Source organism: Solanum pennellii, chromosome 1 (assembly GCF_001406875.1).
Source record: "Solanum pennellii chromosome 1, SPENNV200".
Taxonomy (NCBI): Eukaryota; Viridiplantae; Streptophyta; class Magnoliopsida; order Solanales; family Solanaceae; genus Solanum; species Solanum pennellii.
Window position 1 is genome coordinate 20053419 of NC_028637.1, and position 24786 is coordinate 20078204.

At 35.2% G+C, this 24786-nt stretch overlaps 1 pseudogene; it reads right to left on the reverse strand.

The window, feature by feature from the left end:
* Positions 1-19976: 19976 nt before the first annotated feature.
* LOC114075593 lies at positions 19977-20603 on the reverse strand (annotated as a pseudogene).
* Positions 20604-24786: the final 4183 nt, after the last annotated feature.

Here is a 24786-nt window from a genome sequence, read left to right on the forward strand (position 1 = left end):
GCTTCATCTGGTGCCATTTGGATGCTAGAGTGATAACTATTATTGTAGGCAAACTGAATTAGAGGTAGGTGATAAACCCAATTCCCTTTGAAATCAATCACACATGCCCTTAAGATATCCTCTAAAGTTTGAATAGTGCATTCAGCTTACCCATTCGTCTAAGGATGAAAGACAGCACTTAAGTTAACCTTTGAACCCAAGCCTTTCTGAAAATATTTCAAAAACTGTGCAGTAAATTTTGCACCTCTATTTGAAACAATGGATACCGCAGCCCCATGAAGTCTTATCTCTTTAATATACAACTTTGCATAATATTCTTCTAAATAGGTAGTCTTTACCGATAAAAAGTGGGTTGATTTTGCAATTCTGTCGGCAATCACCAAAAGAGAATCATGCAGGCTGCGAGACCATGGTAAGCGTGTGATGAAATCCATATTAATAATCTCATTCTGGAAGTTCTATATTCTGATCCAAACCACTGGTCCTTTGGTTCTATACTTTAACTTGTTGGCAATTTTGGCACTCAGCAACAAACTCCGCAATGCCCTTCTTCATATCATTCCACCAATATACTTCCATCAAGTCACGACACATTCTTGTGGAATCTAGTTGAATGGAATATCTAGATCTATGAGCTTCCTCTATGATTCTCTCATGAAGTCTATCAACAACTGGTACACATAGTTTAAGTTCATATCTCAATACACCATCTCCCTCTTGTTCAAAAGCTAATACTTTTGATTATGAACATTTGCTTTCAATTCAAGCAAAATGGTATCTAGGTCTTGCCTGCCTTTTACTTCTAACACTAATGAAAACTCAGCCGTATTTATTAGCGTTTTTCCTCCCTCTGTGGAATCCATGAGTCGAACTTCTAAGCATGCCGGTCTATGCACATGTTTGACTAGTTATTTCTTCTCTTTCTCAAGGTGGGCGGCACTACCCATAGAAAACCTGTTTAAGGCATCAACAACGACATTTTCCTTACCTGGGTTTTAAAGAATACTCATATCGTAATTTTTGAGAAATTCTAACCACCTCTTTTGTTTTAGATAATCTCCTTCTGAGTGAACACATATTGTAGGTTGTTGTGGTTAGTGAATACATCAACATGAACACCATACAAATAGTGACACCATATCTTCAAGGTGAATACTACCGCAGCCAACTCCAAGTCATGGGTTGGATAATCCTTCTCATGAACTTTCAACTGTCTTGAGGCATAAGCTATAACTTTGTCATTCTGCACTAACGCACAACCCGAACCCACTCTAAATGCATCACAATATACCACAAAATCTTGAGTACCTTCTGATAAGGTCAAAACTTAGGCAGTAGTCAACCTCTTTTTCAAATCCTAAAAGCTTTTCTCACAAGTTTCAGACCATTGAAACTTCATTTTTTTCTGAGTCAACTTCGTCAAAGGGGATGAAATAGATGAGAACTCCTTTATGGCCAAACCTAAGAAACTCCTAATATCAATTAGAGATATGGGTCTAGGCCAATTATACATCGCCTTCATTTTCTGAGTTTCAACACTAATCCCATCACCAGAAACTATGAGGCACAAGAAAGCCACAAACTCCAGTCAAAACTTACATTTAAAGAAGTTCGCATACAACTCTCTATCTTTCAAAGTATGAAGGACTATTCTGAGGTGACTAGCATGATCTTCTTCATTCCTTTAATACATTAGTATGTCATCAATGAAGACGATAACAAAAATATCTAAATAAGGTTTGAAGACCCTATTCATAAGGTCCATGAAAGTTGTTGGTGCATTAGTCAACCCAAATGACATGACAGAGAACTCATAACGGGTTCTAGATGTTGTCTTTGGAATGTCACATTCCCTTACACTCAAATGATGGTAAACTAATCTGAGGTCAAATTTGGAGAAATAGGAAGCACCCTGAAGCTAATCAAATAAATCATCAATCCTTTAAGAGGAAACTTGTTCTTGAAGATGACCTTTTTCAATTGACGATAATCATAAAACATCATAAAGGAACCATCATTCTTCCTCACAAACAAGACTGGAGTGCCCCAAGGTGAGACACTTGGTCAAATTAAGCCCTAATCTAACAGACATTTCAACTTCTCTTTCAAATCTTTAAACACTGCTGGTGTAATTCTATATGGAGAAATACAGATAGGACGAATATTTGGAAGAAGCTCTATACCGAAGTCCATCTCTCTCTTAGGAGGGAATCTGGGAAGGTCATCCCGATATACTTATGAAAACTTTTTTACTACTTGAACTGAATGAATAGCAGGTACCTCAACACTTGAGTCATTAACTCGAACTAAAAGATAGATACACCCCTTAGGAACTAACTTCCTTTCCTTAAGGTACAAAATAAAGCGCCCTTAGGCACTAATGAACTAATTTTCCACTCTAAGATTGGCTCATTTGAAAAGTTTAAGTTCACTACTCGAGTCTTACAATAAACTGAGGCATAACATACATGAATTCAGTCCATACCAAGAATGAAATAAAAATCTACCATGTCTAACTCAATTAAATCTTCCATGGTACTCTTGTGATTGACGGAAACGGGACAATCAGGATAGACTCTCTCTGCTAGAATGGACTCACCAACAAGTGTGGAAACACTAAATGTTCATTAAGTTGCTCAGGAATAATATCAATGTCCATAGAAACATATGAAATTACAAAAGATAAATGCACTCCTGGATCTTGAAAGGCATAAACAGTAAATTGAAAGACTTGAATGATACTAGTGATAGCATCTGGTGAATCCTCTTTCTATTGGCAATTATTGAGAGCATACAAACGGTTTGTTCCTCCACCACTACCGAAAGTATCTCCCAAACGTACAACGTTTTCTAGTAGAGCAATGGATGAACACTTGTCTCTACTGACCCCATTACCATTTCCATACTTATTCTTTGGATATTCTAGTATAAAATGCCCAGTATGACCATACCTGAAAAAACCATTGGAGCCCTCACGACAAATACCTGAATGTTTTCTTACCACACTTGGCACAGTGAGGGAGGAGGCTTATTACACCCTTGTGCCACACTACCCTGTGAATAGGTAGGTCTAACTTTAGAATTATGACCATAGTACTCACCCTTGTTCTCAGGTGCAGATGCACTACCAGATGATGGAACATGACCCTTCTATTTCTGTTGGAAGGATGAACGGTTGTCAGTTGTCTTCTGCTACCCTGACTCATTCCCTATCTTAACCCCCTATGTTTGATAGATGCCCCAACCTGGAAACAAACAAGCTCATTCTACTCCTCATGTCCTTAACCATCTCCCAAGCATAACTGGATAGTTGGGTGAATTTCAACCATATTCATGAACACTCAGAGAATCCTGCTTAAGTTTGAGGAACTCACATACCTTGGCCTCTTCCAGTTCTCAGAGAAAGAAACGCCCCAAGAAGGCATTCTAAAAACAATCCCAACTCGTATGTGGTGCATCCTCATATCTACACTCTTTCAACTAGTCAAACCAAGTCCTAGAAACACTTTTTAATTGATATGCAACTAGCTCAACTCTCTCAGTGTCATGAACATACATCACCTCGAATATTTGTTTCAGTTCTTCGGTGAAATTTTTTGGATCCTCAGTAGTGCTCGAACCAGTGAAACTTGGGTGATTCCTCATCAAGAACTCACAAATCCTAAAAGTGTAAGCCCCTTCTTGTCAAGCTCCTCTTTACTAACCAACCTGATTAGTCTCACCTTGACTAAAAATCCAAATAGCCTCATGAAACTGAGTGTTGGTAACTTCCCCTTGAGGTTGCACTTCTGGTGCATTGGGTAACTCTGGTTCCTCAACATTCCTGCTAGCTGGACGACCTCAGGCTTCTCTTTTTGGAGGCACGATTATCTGAAAACACGCGCAAGCACAAATTAGAGTAAAATTGTTTGGAGATACTTTAACGCACGAAATGAATATGAAAGAAGTGAAGAAATTCCTAAATCTTGCAGCATCCTATATATATATGTTGGACACTTCACACCGATAACTAGAAATCTACAACATGGCTACATAGATTCCGTGGAACTCTTGAACTATGTGCTCTTATACCAAGTTTGTTACGCACTGAGCCTACACCCTAGGCAGGATTATCACTCGAAGGCCATTGCCGGTCCCAAGAAAACTCTTGGTCGGACTACTTATTCAGGAGAAGACTTAAGCTCAATAAATATAAATTCATTTATAAACAGGAATGTTATAAAATAACATTCAATTGGCCGTTAAGGCAAAGTCAAGTCTCAACATGGAATAATGACTATGAAAAGACTAAGAACTAAGATCTGAATGTCTATGAAGCCTCTAAAACAACGAGGGATGTTGAGACAAAACCCATAACATAGTAATGATCTAAAACTAGAAAGCAATGAAAATTGATCATTCGGAAGCAAGGAGGCTGACCAACTTAATCTGAACTTCACATTGATTCAACAGTGCTCCAGATGCCAATCTTAGTAACCTCTGTGTGCATTATAAGACGATGTAGGCCAATTGGCATCAGTACATTCAATTACGAGTATGTGATTTGGAATGCTAATAGAACATAGGCTTGAGTGAAAAATTTGAAGAACTTATCTTGATCAACTAAACTCTACAAGACTAAACACATTTTTATGTAAAATAATTTAAAACAAGTGTAATTAGGAAAAGCTATTTAAAATATGATGTCAACTCTATATGTATGCAAAGATATAATATAAGTCTGAGATGTATGTAAAAATACAAATAACTGTGATTATAAAATACATTTAACTTAGGAGGCAATTTCTCTAATCAACATCCGTCACTTAAGAGCTATAGTAATGATGCAACATTTTGCGTCACACTGCCAGGGCCGCCATATACCTTCCATTGGTATAGATCCTAACGTATTAGGTAGATCCACTAGTATATGCTAAAAAGAACTAAAGGAATTATCAAAAAAGTATGATACTTTTCTACTCATGGTGGCGACATTGTTTATGGTGGCTCAGAGTTTTCTGAACTCTCTTCCATATCGGTTCTCAATACTACTCCCATAATATACTACCTCTTTTTGTTTAAAAACATAACATCTTTCTGTGGTTTGATATAATGCTCAAAAGTTAGCTCAAAGGCTATCTTGGAAACCTTAGTTTCCTCTTTTACTTAACTATAAAAGCATTTATCTTTATTGAAAACTAGTTCAAAGTCTCTTGTGCCAATAAAAGTTTCATCTTTACTGAAAATTTGCTCAAAGGCTCTTTATGAAATCAAAGTTACCTTTCTTGTTGAAATGTGAAAACATTTTAAACTCTATGGGAATACTTATTCCCCATATACTACTTTGAAGAACTGAACTACAAATTTATACTCTTTTAGTCCTTACTCATCTTGAACTTTAAGTCTTAAAATATAGTTAAAAGTCGTTGCAAAAGACTTCTTGAAAAGACTCTAAGAACTTCCTAAACTTGGCTCTTAACTATCCTTGACTTTGAAGTTATAAATTCAATATTGTAATTCATTTTCCTGGATGATTTCTATATGTTTAGAAGTCACTGAGAGTAGTTATAATCATGAGGAAGTGCTAATACACTTTAGAAAGGCTTAAACGAACTGATGACGAAAACTTGGTGAAAAACAACTATTTCGTCGCGTTCAGGGTGCGCCAGCCCCAAAGTTCAGAGGCCCCATTAAGACACATTGTAGAGGCGCTGCTCCAAACCCTCTGGCACAGATAGGGCGCGTCGCACCAGACATTCCTCAGGTATGCCTGACAAATATTTCCTCTCGTTTTCTAACCTTAAATAGTCTTAATTCAACTGCTTTTATCAAATTCACTTAAGATTCATGTACCCACATTATATACCCAAGGATCTAACAGCTTAGTAAACAACACTTTTACATCAAGAAACTCCAAAATCTCAACTCATGTTCAATAACTAAAGAAATTAAAGAATAACCAACAACAACATTCAATTCCCAATCGTTTTAGAACTATTTCACGCTAAATGAAACATGTTTGGCACGTGGGTGAACAAACCAAATGTTATGAAAGACTCACACACCTTTTAGGGATCACCCCCAACGAAATCCACACTCAAAGCTCAAAAGTTCTTGGTGATTTCTTGATTTCTCTACTCCTTCTCCTCTTTTCTCTTTTTCTCTAAGCCCTGACATGAACTATAACTTTTTTAAACTAACCAAAAATCTTGTTTTACCTCAATTAATTCTTAAAAATGAATTAAAATAAATAGGTAAGGAAAAAGACTGATTTACCCTTCCAAAATCCGGATTAAACTTTTTATAATCCAACAGCCAAACTTCCAAAAGGTACTCACTCATACGAACTCAAAATCGCGCAACATGGCAGCGTTGGAATATCATCCCAAGGGATTTCCAACCATATCTGGAACTACACTTAACTCATCATGATATAGGAGGTATGATCGTTTGAAATTGACCAAAAACTCATAACTTACTTTAAAAATTTCAGATTTCTTATACTTTCCAAAATTAACTATTTCTTGATCTTACACTTACTTATAGTCCCTTTCTAGTTGCGAGATATTAAAAAATAGTTACAATTGGTCATTACAAACACAATGACACATCATGACAAACTCTTTTGTAGTTAAAACACACTCTACCTCCTATGATGAAATCTTCAGAACTCATCATTTCATAGTCTATCCATAGGGAAAACTCTTCATTAGTAACTTACTAGGTGCATGACTACAATTACATATCTTGTCAAAACACCATCTCCTTGACAAAGATTACTAAATCTCCGCATACTTTCTTCTACTCTAGGATCTTTTACTACTACAACTTATGATCTCGTAGCTCATGCTACCTTTTTGTGAAAATATTTTATCATCTAGCAACTAGAAACGTTATGCAAAAGGTTAAAATCTGGAAATATTTATTTTTGTAAAGAATAAGAAAAATCTGGAAAATTGTCTAAGTTAGGAAATTGAGTTTTGGTCATTTTCAAATAATTATAGCTCCTAAATTAGGATGAATTCGGAATAGTTTGAGATATCATTGGAAATCCCTTTGAATAATATTTCCAACGCCGCTGAGTTTGCACGATTTCTATATTGTATCAGTGAGATATGCCTTCTGGAAGTTAGGATGTTTGATTGAGGAATGTCTGATCCGGATTTAGAAGGGAAAAGTTATCTTGTCCTTACTTGATTTAATTAATTTTTGTAGGAATATATTGTGGTAAAAACTAAATTTAGTTCAGTTTGGAAAACTAAGAATTCCTCTTAGGGCTTGGAGAAGAGAGAAAAGAAAAAAAAAGGCAGAGAGAAGTCAATGATTTGCCAATAACGCCAAGCTTTGCGAGTGGAATTCATTGGCGGTAATGCCTATAAAGGTATGTGAGATCTTTTAGTGTTGGGTCAACTAACCCACATACTAAAAGTTTTTCAATTCAGTGAGTACTGAGTTGTTTAAATGTTAGTATATGAAGTTCTTGAAGAACATTGTCGAATTCTTATTGGTTGAGTTGTTGAATGCCTAGTGTTCATTTGATTTGTTTTTCCAGGTTTTATTTTTGAGTTAAATGTACTAGGTATTTGAAGGTGATATTTATTCTAAGTGTTTGGGTAAAGAACCGTGGAAGTTTAGAGGGTTTAGAGATTAAAAACGAAGGAGAAAAGTCGCGAAAACACGGGTACAGGGTTTGGGTCACTATGCCTCCAAAGCCCCAAATGACAATCTCTGTCCATAGGTCCTTGGGGGCCCGCACCATCCAGAGTTCCCCAAATTGGCTTTTGATGTTTGGGGCCTGGCGCCCCACGCTTGTTAGAGCGCCAAGAAAGCTAGTTGACCCCAATCTTCACCCACCTTTTCAAACTAGTTCCTATGTAATGTACCCATGTTTCTAGTTAATTAAAACACTCAAAGGTACCTCTATAAATTACGAAATCATCGATAAACATGATATCATTATCCTTGAATCCATAATCTAGTTCAAGGAATGTTAATATCAAAGTCAAAGAAGCTAAGAGTCAAGTCTAGACATTAATAAGCAAGTCAAATCGATGTTTTTAAAGTTTAAAAGAGTCTTTAGCAGCATTTTAACTTTATTTTTAAGACTCAAGTTTTGAGTTAAGTAAAGAGTAAGGAGCTGAGTTCAGTTCTCAAAAGTCATAAGGGAACTAAGTATTCCCTAAGAGTTGTTTGAAGACTCAAGTTTCAAGCTAAGTAAAGAGTAAAGAGTTCACTTCAGTTCTCAAAAAGTTATAAGGGAAATAAGTATTCCCTAAGAATTTATATATGTTTTAAATTTTAGGATAAGAGGAAACTGAGATTTCCTAAATGCGTTTTGAGAAAGAAAAGAGAGCATTGAATCCAAAAGAGCTTTTAAAGAGAAGTGTTGAGGAATTATCTCCACCCAGAGAAAGAAGTTATTTTAACAACACACGAGCTAATTATATTTTTTTAAGTAGTATTGAGCACCGATATGGGGATTCAAGTTCATAATAACTTAAGTCTCTATAAACCATGTGTACATCATGGGCATTAAAGAATCATACTTTTTAGATGATCACTTAAGTTAAGCTAGTGGATCCACTAAGTTAAGTAAGGTCCTATACCAATGGCAAGTTATTGAATGGTCCTCGGCTGCGTGTGGTAAAATAATTATCAATCACTTAGGCTCATAGTGATGGTTGTCGATTTGAGAATCTTCCACAAAAGTTATATTACTTTAAATGAGTAAAGTTAAGTTAGTTATTGCTTAGCCAAGGTAAGTGTTTCCTTCTTTCTTTATTTCAAGCATAAGTTGTTTTACCATTCCAACTTGCATACTCGTAAATTCAATATACTTATTCTAGTTCTCCTGCATAGTATTATTATGTAGACACAGGTAGCTAGGATCAGCATCAGACGTACCATTAATCTAGTAAGCATCTTAGTGTAAGTTGGTGAGCCTCACTTCATTCCGGAGGACATCTGTATCATTCAATTAATTTTTAGGTTTTAGTTTTTAAGATGATTATGGGTCCTATCCCTACATCTGTCTTTATTTTAGAGGCTTGATGGACAGATAGTATTAGTTCTTTTGCCATTCATTTTATTTGTATGCGTTTAATACATAAGTTTCCATTTTTACTAAGTAATTTTGTTTTTAGTAATTTCATGAGTTATACCTCTTTTGTTTAAGTCTTCCGCTGAGTTAAGAATGTCAGGCTAAGGGTCCACTCGAGGCTAGCAATGGTCTTTGAGTGTCAGCCACGTCCAAGGTGTAGGCTCGGGGCGTGACAAACTTGGTACCAGAGCGCAGAGTTCAAGAGTCCTAGGGAGTGTATTAAGCCATGTCTGTAAAGTACTATTTATCAATGTAAAGTGCGCCATATCTATAATTGGGAGGCTGTAACATCTACGAATTCCTTCACTTCTTTCACACTCTCTTCGTGAATTAGAGTTTATCTCTAACAGTTTCACTCTAATTCGTGATGGATGTGTTTAAAATAACTATGCCTCTACGAAGAGAAGTAAGAGGTCGTCTAGTTAGGAGGAATGTAGAGGAACCAAAGTTACCCAATGCACCATAAGTGAACCTCAATGGGAAGATACCAATGCTGAGTTTCATTAGGATATTATGGTGTTAAGACAAATAGTGATTATCCATGTCGAGCAACAAGGAGGAGCTTCGTTTAGAAGGGGCTGACGTCTCGAGGATTCGTGAATGCTAAAGGATGAACCCTCCAAGTTTCACTGGTTTAAAAACTACTGATGATCCGAAGAATATCATTGTGGTACATAAAAAGGTGTTTGATGTCATGCATGTTGCGGATGCTAAAAGGGTTTATCTAGCTACATATCAACTGAAAAATGTTACTAAGACTTTGTTTGATCAGTGGAAGGAGGGTAGGGCTGAAGATGCACCACATCCGAGTTGGACCTGTTTTGAAGAAACTTTCTTGTGGTGTTTCTTTCTCCGAGAATCGAAAGAGGTTAAGGTAAGGGAATTTCTTACACTTAAGCAAGATTTTCTCAGTGTGCATGAGTATGGGTTAAAGTTAACCCAACTATCTCGTTATTCTCCAAAAATGGTTAGGGATATGAGGAGTAGAATTAATATGTTTTTTGATGGAATGGGAAGCGTATCAAGCAGACACGGAAGAGCAGCAATAGTAATAGATGATGTGGACATATCAAGGTTTATTGTTTATATGAATCAGGTTAAGGAACAGAAGTTGAGGGATAGAGAAGAGTTTAGAAATAATATAGCCAAGAAAGTGAGTGAGTATGGGCAGTTGAAAAGTAATGCATATTGTCTGGGCAGTAGAAAAGTAATGCAAATTGTTCATCATGTCATAAGCATAAGGGACCAGTACCATCATCTGCTAGTGCACCTGCATCCAGAAACAAAGGTGAGCATCGTGGCTAGAATTAACAAAACTTTAGAGTTAGGCCAACACAGTCTCAAGGTAATGTGACACAAGGAGGTAGTTGGGTTCTACAAGTGTGTTCAAAAGAGTCACTTCATAAAAGAGTGTCGTAAGAATAAGCAGGGTTGTGGAAGTTCGGGCAATAGAGCCAAATCTTCATCAATCACTCCACCAGAAATGGTTACACCTAGAGGAGTTACTTCCGGCACTAGCGGAGGAGCAAATCGCCTCTATGCAGTTTCTGTTGTTAAATTCGCAACATATAACGAAATTGTTGCAGCATATAATTATAACAAATGAATCTTTTGGGCTTAATTTAATTAAATTGTCACGTAATTCGATATGTAACACCAATATATAGTCCTACAACATGTCTAAGTAACAAATTATGGTCGTTAACAACACTCTCCATTGGAATATAACAATTATATTTATAAAGACAATCATCTCACTAGTTCATCATATATTGTCCTAGTAAATCCATATGATAGTTATATAACACCATTCTAAATCGTTGTTCCAAATGTTATCCCTTATTATTATTGAATATTTATGTACTAAATCACTAAAATTTGGTTGAAATTTCCATTTTTCCTTCCCTAAATCGATCAAATCGTCTATTAGTGTTTTCTTGATTTTTCACTGTAGCAACATATGCAGTTTCTGTTGTTAAATTCGCAACATGTAACGAAATTGTCGCAACATATAATTATAAAAAATGACTCTTTTGGGGCTTAATTCAATTAAATTGTCATGTAATTCGATATGTAACACCAATATATAGTCCTACAACATGTCTAAGTAACAAATTATGGTCGTTAACAACACTCTCCATTGGAATATAACAATTATATTTATAAAGACAATCATCTCACTAGTTCATCATATATTGTCCTAGTAAATCCATTTGATAGTTATATAACCCCATTCTAAATCGTTGTTCCAAATGTTATCCCTTATTATTATTGAATATTTATGTACTAAATCACTAAAATTTGGTTGAAATTTCCATTTTTCCTTCCCTAAATCGATCAAATCGTCTATTAGTGTTTTCTTGATTTTTCACTGTAGCAACATATGCAGTTTCTGTTGTTAAATTCGCAACATGTAACGAAATTGTCGCAACATATAATTATAAAAAATGACTCTTTTGGGGCTTAATTCAATTAAATTGTCATGTAATTCGATATGTAACACCAATATATAGTCCTACAACATGTCTAAGTAACAAATTATGGTCGTTAACAACACTCTCCATTGGAATATAACAATTATATTTATAAAGACAATCATCTCACTAGTTCATCATATATTGTCCTAGTAAATCCATTTGATAGTTATATAACCCCATTCTAAATCGTTGTTCCAAATGTTATCCCTTATTATTATTGAATATTTATGTACTAAATCACTAAAATTTGGTTGAAATTTCCATTTTTCCTTCCCTAAATCGATCAAATCGTCTATTAGTGTTTTCTTGATTTTTCACTGTAGCAACATATGCAGTTTCTGTTGTTAAATTCGCAACATGTAACGAAATTGTCGCAACATATAATTATAAAAAATGACTCTTTTGGGGCTTAATTCAATTAAATTGTCATGTAATTCGATATGTAACACCAATATATAGTCCTACAACATGTCTAAGTAACAAATTATGGTCGTTAACAACACTCTCCATTGGAATATAACAATTATATTTATAAAGACAATCATCTCACTAGTTCATCATATATTGTCCTAGTAAATCCATTTGATAGTTATATAACCCCATTCTAAATCGTTGTTCCAAATGTTATCCCTTATTATTATTGAATATTTATGTACTAAATCACTAAAATTTGGTTGAAATTTCCATTTTTCCTTCCCTAAATCGATCAAATCGTCTATTAGTGTTTTCTTGATTTTTCACTGTAGCAACATATGCAGTTTCTGTTGTTAAATTCGCAACATGTAACGAAATTGTCGCAACATATAATTATAAAAAATGACTCTTTTGGGGCTTAATTCAATTAAATTGTCATGTAATTCGATATGTAACACCAATATATAGTCCTACAACATGTCTAAGTAACAAATTATGGTCGTTAACAACACTCTCCATTGGAATATAACAATTATATTTATAAAGACAATCATCTCACTAGTTCATCATATATTGTCCTAGTAAATCCATATGATAGTTATATAACACCATTCTAAATCGTTGTTCCAAATGTTATACCTTATTATTATTGAATATTTATGTTCTAAATCACTAAAATTTGGTTGAAATTTCCATTTTTCCTTTCCTAAATCAATCAAATCGTCTATTAGTGTTTTCTTGATTTTTCACTGTAGCAACATATGCAGTTTCTGTTGTTAAATTCGCAACATGTAACGAAATTGTCGCAACATATAATTATAAAAAATGACTCTTTTGGGGCTTAATTCAATTAAATTGTCATGTAATTCGATATGTAACACCAATATATAGTCCTACAACATGTCTTAGTAACAAATTATGGTCGTTAACAACACTGTCCATTGAATTATAACAAATATTTTTATAAAGACAATCATCTCACTAGTTCATCATACATATTCCTAGTAAATCCATATGATAATTATATAACACCCTTCTAAATCATTGTTCCAAATGTCATACCTTATTATTATTAATTATTTATGTTCTAAATCACTAAAATTTGATTCAAATTTCCATTTTTCCTTTCCTAAATCGATCAAATCGTCTATTAGTGTCTCCTTAATTTTTCATCTGTAGCAATGTATGCAGTTTCTATTGTTAAATTCGCAACATATAACGAAACTGTTGCAACATATAATCATAACAAATGTCTCTTTTTTAAAAGTGGCCCAATGATAGGCAAAGACCATTCTGTTTAATAAAAAGTAAAATCGGCCCAACCTATTCTAGAATACGTTTTCGTTTTCGTTTTCATTTCAAGAATAGGGTTTTCAAATTTTTCATCTTTGCCGCTTCAATTTTGGCGCATTTTTTCACTCTCTCTCTCTCTCATGGGATGTCCTAGATAAGACCTGTCCCTTCACATTAAATGTAATGATCTTATTTGATTTTCTTTCAGTCACACTGTTCTATATTTGATTTGCCTTTGTTTAAACAAAATTTCGGTACTCCCATGGTATGATGTCAAATGCTATACTAAGTCGAATTTGTGATGATGAAAATGATTTATGTTGAATGTTAAAATGTATTGCAAACATGGAGATCTACTTTCAATGCATACTTCATGGTCAAAAGACAATCCAGGTCGCAGATTTTTGTCTTGTCCACGATATCGTGTATGTATGTTTATTTCGAAAATATTTGGAGATTTCTATATCTTTATTTTTTTAATTAAAATTTATTTCTTTGTGGTATTTTAGGAGAATTTATGCAACTTCTATAGATGGAGGGATCGTGAAGATGTTGATATATGATCCAAGTTCGTTATTCTCCGATTGACGAACAAAATTAAGGAGTTGGACACTTTGATGAAAGTCATATCAAAAAAAGTGCTGAATGGGGGATGAAGGAGAAGAAAAACACCAAATGTTGTAGCATCTGGAAGCTAATGTTGGTGTTCTTTGTTTCTTTTCTTGTATTTTTAAGCATTACCAAGAAGAATTTTTAGAGGATACAAAATTATTATGTAGTTGTGTACAACCAATACAATTATCATAGTTGTGGAATTAAATAGACGTAGTTTTACACTCCTGATCGAACAACAAATTATTATGTAGTCGTGACGGACAAATATTGCTATATACGCTTCAGCAGTATCAACATATGACTCAAATATTGCTACATATAATCATTCCTAGCAACATATGATTCAAATGTTGCTACATATAATCAGTTGTAGCAACATATGACTCAAATGTTGCTACATAAAATGATCTGTCGAAACGTATGGCCAAAAATTGCTACATATAATCATCTGTAGCAACATCTGACTCAAATATTGCTACAGGAAAATCATCTGTAGCAACATATGCCACATGTCGTGATGGACAAATGTTGCGATATAGCATCAGCTGTAGCAACATATGACTAAAATGTTCCTACGTAAAATCATCTGTAGAAACATATGACTCAAATGTTGTTACATATAATCAGTTGTAGCAACATATGTCTCAAATGTTGCTACATAAAATCATATGTAGAAATATACGACTCAAATATTGTTAGCTGTAACAACAATTGACTCAATGGTTGCTACATAAAATCATCTGTAGAAACATATGAGTCAAATGTTGCTACAGATAATCATATGTAGCAACATATGCCATATGTTGTGACGGATGAATGTTGCTACATATAATTAACTGTAGCAATATATGACTCAAGTGTTCTTAAATAAAATCATCTGTAGAAACATATGACTCAAATATTGCTACATATAATCAGCTGTAGCAACATATGACTCAAATGTTGCTGCATTAAATAATCTGTAGAAACATATGATTCAAATGTTGCTATAGATAATCATATGTAGCAACATATGCCACATGTTGTGACGGACAAATGTTGAGATATACGCATTAGTTGTAGAAACATATGACTCAAATGTTGCTACATATAACCATCTGTAGCAACATATGGCTCAAATGTTGCTACATATAGCACCATATGTAACAAATGTTGCTTCATGCGAATCATCTGTAGCGACATATGCCAAATGTTATGACAGACAAATTGATAAAATAAACATTGTCTTTAAAATAAAATAAACAACATAATTGATAAGTTAAACATTGTTTTTAATTACAAGCATACTGTCAAGTCTTTAAGATCTGATATATCATCCCATAAGCCCAAATATATTGCATCCGTTCAATTAGATTATCACATAACAGTGAATGGGGTGGATGCAATTCTATTCGACTAATCAAATGCTCAATGAATGCAATGGAATTTGAACAGCACGCCGATCCACTAGCATTTTGTACCATAGGTTCTATTCGACCATTATATTCCCATGGTTGAGTGAGAAACTTTTCTAGCAAATGATTCATTATTCCACTCTACTTCAGCAATTTAGACAGCAACTCGAAGACAAGTTGTATGAGTGTGAAAAACTTGTCATGTTCCATGACCACCAGGTTGCAGCCATAAACATTGATCAATTCCTCGTGCAAGAGAATCTCGAGAGTCACGAAATGGTTAACCGACGTGTTCATGACTATAAAAATCTTTTTTGCATCAATCCAATCCATGCCTCCAGGAGTTGGCCTAATATCCCTGACATAGTCAATGATATCATCATCTCATACGACGTCATCTAGCAACTGACTCATGCTTTTACAACCTGACATTGTTGCCTCATTCCTCATTTGATTTTATCTGTGTAGGAAGTTCGTATAGAAGTTGAGATGAAAGATTCTATCTCTGGGATCATAGTAGTCCGGGCATTGCAAATGCCTCTGACGCATGAGGTTAAGGATTGCGTCAATATACTGAAATAAAAAATAATATTAAATAGTTAGGAAGAGTAGTCACTTAAAAGACATAAAAAATAGTTAATAATATAAAAAGTAGGATTATCCAGTCGTCACACCAAACTGTTAGGCTTGTCATGTTCCTAAAATCTTGACCGGTAAAAAATACATGCCGTATTCCATTCGAATATCCTTTGCACTGGTCACCTTAATTACTATTTCTTTTTCAGCTATAGAGGAACACCAATAAATATTCAACTTTTTATACTCCGTCACCACTTCCTCCATTACGGCCCTTGGAATTTCTCCAAACATCTTTCTCTTCAAATTTTGCATTGTCTTGACAAATAATTCTTTTCTCCGCTTGGCCTTTGGAGTATATGCATGCGGCACATTCTGTGATACAATGCCCTTCACAACCCTCTTGTTTTTTAATTCATTGACAGCTTCACTAAATTTTAGTAGATACATGATAGAAGTTTCATCATGTTCCTTACATTTCTCACAGAGGAAGCCACAACATCGTCTTTAAGAGGTATCCCCTTCGTGTTGTCCTGCACCAGCACCAGCACCAGCACCAGCACCAACACCAACACCATCATCAACACCAATACCAGCACCATCATCATAAGAAGCACCATGAAAAACAACTAATTCATTAATGACTTCATTAGGAACTCTCTCTCTTTTGATGGTTGTTGCTCCAGCCAACACCATTTAAACTCTATCCACAATAGGATCAAAAAAGGTTTCAACCAACCCTACAGTTATTAGATATGACATTTGCAATTCCCCTTCTGTTGGGGTAATTCATGGATGGAAAACCTAAAATTGTTAAATGAGTCATCACTAAGAATTATTTGTTGCTACAGATGAATTGTCTGTTGCAACATATGTCACAAATGTTGCTACAAATGAATCATCTGTAGCAACATGTGTCACATGTTGCAACACATGACTCGTCTGTAGCAACATATGACATAAATGTTGCTACAAACGAATCATGTGTTGCGATATGTGCCACAAATGTTGCTACCGATGAATCATCTGTAGAAACATGTGTCACATGTCACAACATATGACTTGTTTGTAGCAACATTTGTGGCACATGTCGCAATAGATGAGTCATTTGTAGCAACATTTATGGCAAATGTCGCAACACATAATTCGTCTTTAGCAACATTTGTGTCACATGTAGCAACAGATGAATCATCTGTAGCAACATGTGACACAAATGTCGCAACATATGCCTTTAATATACTAATAATAACTTACTGCATCAAATTGAGGGTTAAAAAGATCTGGAATATGCCCTTCTATGGTAGTTTTTGTTCTTGCAATAAACCATCTCATCATCCTTGGGGATGATCTCTATTTTTGTGCAATTACTTGATGGGTCAAATAAGGAATGGATTTAAATGCTCAGGCCTGTAAAAAAGGAAAACCTGTCAATAATCAAATGTTGAATTATTTCTTAATATAATATAAAAAGATTTAAAACATTCAGCTTTACCATGAAAGCCCATGGAAACCCAAACAAGTTCTGTTCTTTTCTCCTAATGTCTTCAACATGTAGTCGACAGTTAGATGAAAGCTCTCATGACCCCACGGGTAGTTCTTGAAAGCTTCAATATCCTGACAAAAATTGAGATACTTTAAAAGTATGTTGTTGCCCAAATCCTTCGGCAAAAGTATATTATGTGTAAACCAAAGTAAGCACAATGACTTCTTGTGCTTCATTGGTGTATTCTCCCGTTCCTACAAACTTAATAAGTCAGAATTTTTAAAGCTTTTGCCAACAAGGGACATCAAGTCCTGCTCCTCAGTTGGCAGTGACTGTTGTCCTGCTTCTTTTACTTCTTTAACTACTTTCTTTCTTCGTGATTCTGTTTTAACATTGTATTCAAAGATGGGCTCAACAGGAGGATGACATTTTAGCCCTGTAACGATGACAAATTCTCTTATGCCAAAGAAAACTTGCATGCCACAATAATTAATTAGAATCTCATCCTTCTTATTGGGATTTTCAAAAAATAAACCTTCTTTTCAGAAGTTCATACACGATGGTCATTTGAAAACATGGAAGTGGATGAATGGGTAAATCAACAAAATGACCAAAATAGCTATTTCTGAGAAAATCTTCCAATTGATTTTTCTTGAGAATATCCCTGAATTTGACGAAAGTTCTTCTCAGGACTGACCTAATAATGCTGTCACCATTAGCATCAGGTTGCAGATGCATAGGGAAAGTGTCTGCATTGATGATTTTAATCCCATCATCACCACTAGCATTGAACTCTTCATGAAGTTCTTGTTCTTCCTCATGAACTTCATTTATTTTTTCTTGCTGTCCCACAACTACTACTTCTGTATTTTCCCCTTCTTCTTCCTGAACATTATTTATTTTTCCTTGATCCTCAACTTCTTCTTGTTTTCCATCTTCTTCCTCCACTACTTGTCTTTGTTTATATTACTTTTGAAAAAATTCTACTTCTGCTTGAGAAGAAGAAACTGCTTCAGTTGCAAGATTTTCTAAAAGTGTAGTATTCTCGTTCCTCTTACCTAGCCTTCTTCTTGATATTTGTTTGGTCAGATGTATCAATATCAAGTTTTCTTTTGACAGGAGCCATTATATATGTATCTGTAACCGCAAAAATAAAAAATTTGAAAGCCCCAAAATGAGCTACAACCACAAATCAAAACAGGGAAATAAGGAGATAAGCAAGCAAATGCATTTCAAACCCTGATTAAATATTACCTGATAAGATATATGTCAACGATAAAGTAGAAATTATGAGGACAACACAACACCGCATTTGTAATAGATGATAATCTATGGTAGAAGAAAGAGAAGAAGAGAAGAGAAGGAGAAGTGTACTGTACTGGCAAAGGGAGAGGAGAGGAGAAAACTGAAATTAATTATTAGTATAATAAATAAATAAATTTTGGAATACGAAATGACACATTCATAAAAGAGAGGAGAGAGGAGGAGAGAGCGGAGAGGAAAATGAAATTTAAAGTCGTTTATTTTTTTTTTAATTAGGACAATTCAAACTGTGACATATGTTGCCACATATATACTATATGTTGCTACATATATAAGATTTGTTTCCACATATAATTTTGTCATGTTTATTACTACAGAAATTACATATGTTGCGACACATATACTATCTGTTGCTACAGATGATTCGCTCTGTTGCCACATATAATTTTGATCCTTTCTATCATAATTGACATTTGTTTAGATAAAATCAAAATAATCATAAAAAAACATTTTAATACATAACCACCTATCTTATCAATGATTGTAAACACAACATTTTCATCAATCTTAGATTTTATATTAGTTCTACGCATCTCTGGGTCTTCATTGTCACTAACATAACCATTTCGAGCCTTTGCAATCCCATAATTCCATAGGAGTGAAGCATATCTCAAGCGAAGGGTGTCATCACTAATTCCACATGATGGTACTTGTAATCCATCACTCAAATACCAGCGTATGCAACAAAAAAAATTCACAATCTCTGCATGGTATATCATCAAACAGAAAATATAATAACATCATATTTCAATAGTCGTAAGACAAAATCATGTTGTGATACTTACAGACTACTGTTTTTTGTTGGGAAATACCAGTAAAATGACTGACATCAAATGGGTGAGATTTTTTCTTTCCTTGGTAACATTTAAGAACTGACAAGTTGGTTCGCTCATTTTGCTCAATAAATCCACTCAACTCAAGGTACTTTGGCAACATTGTAGCCATCTTTTGAATCTCGGAGGATAGTTTTCTATGAGACCTATTTGAGGACAGGGAATCATACACTTTTATGCACCGTTCCTTCAATGCAACAACTGCCAAGACCCAATGGAATTCTGCCTTACTATTTACAGGAACATAAACATCATCCGTCAAGTGCCAAGGCATTTCAGAAGGTATAGCATACCCTTTTATTATGTCAATAATTTTATCATCATATTCACTAGAATTGTCAATGTACGTTTTGGAAAAATAACTAGTGGTGGTATATTGATATTTAGAATGAATCTGTTGCTTCGACTTCTTATGCAAATAGTAAAATATGACATTCACATATACTGCACACAAAGATGAAACAAGTGTATCAATTTAATTGTATATATTCATGTACTAAACAATACATATAAAAGTGGGCATGAATTTACGTCATCATTCCAACACCTATTGGTTTTAGACATTACGTAGAACCAATCCTTATTCATTGGAAATGCAACTACTAAATCAAGTTGGTCAAATTCAAGTTTTGATCAATTGGCTAAGTAGTGATCCTCCTTGTTTCCTCTACAATTGTGTAATCATTATAAATAATTATTTATTGGACAACAAGAAGAAACTCTAATAAAAGTTGAATGACCTTACTTTACTTACTTTTTTGCATGATGCTTGTAAAGACCCTCGTTTATCCATTGCGAGAAGGATGACATTAGTTCAGTTCGAACCTCACCGTCAATGTTAAAACCTTCAAATTGTCGCTTCACATCACAACTGACAACTTCGACTTTCTTCCCTTTCTTTTTCTCTTTCGCTTTTTCTTTCTGCTTCACCTTCTCCATCTCCTTTGCCTTCTTCTTCTTCTCCTTCTCCTTCTCTTCATTTGCCTTCTTCTCCCTCTCCTTCTCCTCCGTTTCCTTCTTCTCGTTCTCCTCCTTTGCATTCTTATCCTTTTCCTTCTCCTCATTCTTCTTGTCCTCCTTTGCCTACTTCTCCTTTTCTTTCTTCTTAATAATCATAGAAAGTGTTTGAGAAATAGATTTTTTCAACCTCCTACATTTCAAAGGCTTTGAATTCTTCTTGGATCTTTGCACATCAATATTATGAGACATTTTCTTAAGAATATCAGTGAGTTTTTTAACACGACTAATAAAATAATCATGTTACTGCTCACATTCTTCGCATAGACAAAAAGAGTATTTCATCTTAGAAAATTGAGTTGTTGTCATGGATGAAGCTTCTTGTATAATTTCATCTACAAGTTAAATAAAAAAATATTGATATTTTACAATTCGTTATAAAATAATAATAGTAGTATATTACAACCGATGGATAGTCTGTTGCGATAAATTAACATTATGTTGCCACATATGTACCTGCTGTTGCGCAACATATACATCTTATGTAGCAACATATGCATCATATGTTGACACATCTTGCATCATATGTTGACACATCTATACATATTATTGCAACATTTGAATCTTATGTAGCAATAGATGACGAACATATCACTAAAATGTGGCAACATTCTCTAAATATATTTTGGACGTCTGAACAGCAATATATTTCTAAAATCATATCAACAAAATGGCCAAAAAAAAGAACAACACCAACAACAAAAAACAAGTTTTCACTAAATGATAACATTACAGGTACAGATACATGAAGATACATTTCCTCAAAAAAAGGATTTTTTGAGTTGGCAGATTTTCTTTCAAAAATAATAAATAATACACACCATTAAGTTGATTATTCAATTTTTACATTCACAGAACGTTTTATTATTCATTAATCCAAGAAAAAAACTTCGAAAATTATAAAAATATTTCAAAAAATAAATTAAACATTTCTAGCCGATAACGATTACAGTTCGGAAAGATGAGAGAGTAATGAAGGACTGGAGAGGAAGAGTAACGAATGTAGAGGAAAAGTAACGATAGATTTCCGAATTTCTAAGGAAGAAGTAGAACATCCTCCAAGGGAGGAAGAAGTAGATAATCCTCCAAGGGAGGAAGAAAAGAAGAGAGAGAAGAGAGGAGGGAAGATGATTTTATTTCTTTTTAAATGATTTGGTTTGAATTATAAAAATGTGTTTTTTTGTATTTTATAAAAAAATATTAAATTTTAAAAATATTAATTTGGTCCCATATTTACTTATTTACATTTTAAAAAGAATTGACCAGCTCCTGGTTAATCTGTCACCAAAAACAAAAACTAGACTTATTTGACACCTTTCCCTTAATTTTCTCTTGAAAGAAGGAAGAAGAGAAAGAGAATAGAAGAGGAAACAGACTGTGGAGCGGGAGAACTAGTGTTTGTTTGTTAATATTTGCTCAGATCTATAGAAATAGGGTTCTTATTTGTGGAAAATTCTTCAATACCTTAGTAATAACGTGTTAGGTTGTGGAGCCTGATTAATATTTGATGTATTATCATATAATACTCTGAATTATTAATATGTATACCCACCACCGTGGAAGTTTACTCACGGGGTGTTACCACGAAATATTGGTTTCTCTCTTTCTCTCTCTAGATCTCTCATCTCTTTCACTTGAAAGTTCTTGTGTTCTTAATTCATCAAGTGTGTGTGTGTGAATTCGATCCTAACAACTGGTATCATAGCTAAGGAGATTCAACACAATCACTGAAGATGGATAGTTCGAAGCTTGGAATCGAGAAGTTTGATGGATCCGATTTCAGTTTCTAGAAGATGCAGATCGAAGATTATCTGTACCAAAAAAATCTTCACGAACCATTGATCGGGTGAAGTCGGAATCAATGACGGAGGAGCAGTGGAAGCTCAAGGATCGCCAGGCTCTAGGGTTGATCTGGTTGACTTTGTCAAGAAACATGACGTTCAACATCGTGAAGGAGAAGACTACGTCCGATCTATTGAAGGCACTATCAAACATGTATATTTGATGCGTAGATTGTTCAATTTACACACGTCTGAGAATGGATTTGTTTATGATCATACAAACGAGTTCAATATGATTGTGAGTCAACTCAATTCTGTGGATATTAATTTCGAAGATGAAATTAAGGCGTTGATTGTGATGTCATCTCTGCCCGAGTCTTGGGATACCGTTGTTGCTGCGATTAGCATTTCCCATGGATATGAGAAACTGAAGTTTGATGAAATCCGTGATGTTGTTCTTAGAGAAGGTATTCGCAAACGAGAAGTGGGAGATTCATCGGGCAGTGCTCTCAGCATTGACCGAAGGGGGAGCAGTAAATAGAAAGGCCAAAATCAACATGGTCGATCAAAATCAAGGAATCTAGGAAAATCTCCGAACAGATCAAACATGACTTGTTGGAACTGTGGAGAAAAAGGGCACTTTCGAACGAGCTGTACAAAGCCAAAGAAGAAACAGAAGAAATCTGGAGATGACAATGATTCTTTAAATTTAGCAGAGGACATTGGGGATGCTCTAATCCTTAGTGTGAACAACCCGGTTGAATCATCGATTTCGGATTCTGGTGCATCTTTCCATTCGTCTCCAAGCAAGGAGTTGTTCCAAAATTTCAAATGTGGAAATTTTGGAAAGGCTTATCTTGCTGACATTACAGCCTTAGAGATTGAAGGAAAAGGGGATGTTTGCATAAAGACCACCTCGGAAAACATTAGACATTGGAGGATGTAAGATATAGTCCTGGGCTCAAGAAAAATCTGATCTCTGTTGGTCAGTTGGATAGCACGGGATATGCAGCAGAGTTTGGGAAAGGTTCGTGGAAGATTGTGAAAGGTGCTATGGTAGTAGCTCGTGGCACCAAATCGGGAACCTTGTACAAAACTGCAGGGTGTATTAACATGGCCGCTGTTGCTGAAGGTGTTTCTGGTTCATGTCTGTGGCACAACAGACTTAGACACATGAGTGCTAAAGGAATGAAGATGCTGGTTGCAAAATGAGCATTAGAGGGTCTGAAGTCTGTTCATATGGGTTTTTGCGAGAGCTGTGTTCTGGGAAAATAGATTTTGGGATGACAAGAATAGAAAGATCCTGAGACATTGTGAGGTGACATTTTTTGAGTCTGTCCTGTACAAGGACAGAGAGCAGAAGGTTCAAGAGATTACAAAGCAAGTGGGAGTTGAGGTTGATTTGGAGAAGAGTAACCCCAGAGATGTCGAAGCAGATACTCAACCAACTCCTACTAAAGAATCTGAAGTGGAGCAAGTTACACCTGAGCATGTGTTAAGGACATCATCCAGAACCATCAAGGCACCAGATAGGTATTCACCTTCATTACACTATCTATTGCTGACTGATGAGGGGGAACCAGTGTCTTTTGATGAGGCCCTACAGGTGGAGGATTCGATCAGGTGGGAGCAAGCCATGATGATGAGATGAGGTCACTTGAGAAGAACGACACATGGGTGTTGACTCAGTTACCTGCAGGGAAGAGAGCCTTGCTAAACAAGTGGGTGTTCAGAATCAAGACTGAACCAGATGGCAAAAGAAGGTTCAAGGCTCGTTTAGTGGTTAAAGGATATTCACAAAGGAAAGGTATTGATTATGCTGAATTAATTTCTCCTGTTGTGAAATTAACCTATATTCGAATTCTGTTGACTATTGTTACATCGGAGAATTTTCATATAGAGCAAATGGATGTAAACCCAGCGTTTTTACATGGAGATCTAGACAAAGACATCTATATGCAGCAACTGGAAGGATTTGTGGTTCCAGGAAAGGAACACATGGTGTGCAAGCTCACCTGGTGCTTGTATGGACTCAAGAAAGCACCAACGCAGTGGTACAAGAAGTTCGACTCCTTCATGACCAAGAGTGAATTCTGCAAAGCTGAAAAGGATTCGTATTGTTACTTCAAGAAATACACTGATTCATATGCCTTTCTACTCTTGTATGCAAATGATATGTTTATTGCAGGATCCAGTATGAGGGAGATTAATAATCTGAAGACAAGGTTTTCTACAGCGTTTGAGATGAAAGAGTTGGGTCCAGCAAAACAGATTTTTGGGATGAGGATTTCTCGGGATAGATCTGCTGGCACTTTAAATCTATCTCAGGAATTGTACATTGAGAAGGTGTTGAGAAGATTCAGGGTTAATGATACTAAACCCAGGACTACTCCATTGGTAAATCACTTTAAATTGTCAAAGGAGCAGTCACCCAAGACAGCCGAGGAGCGTGAGCATATGACACTTGTTCCATATGCTTCAGCTGTTGGGAGTTTGATGTA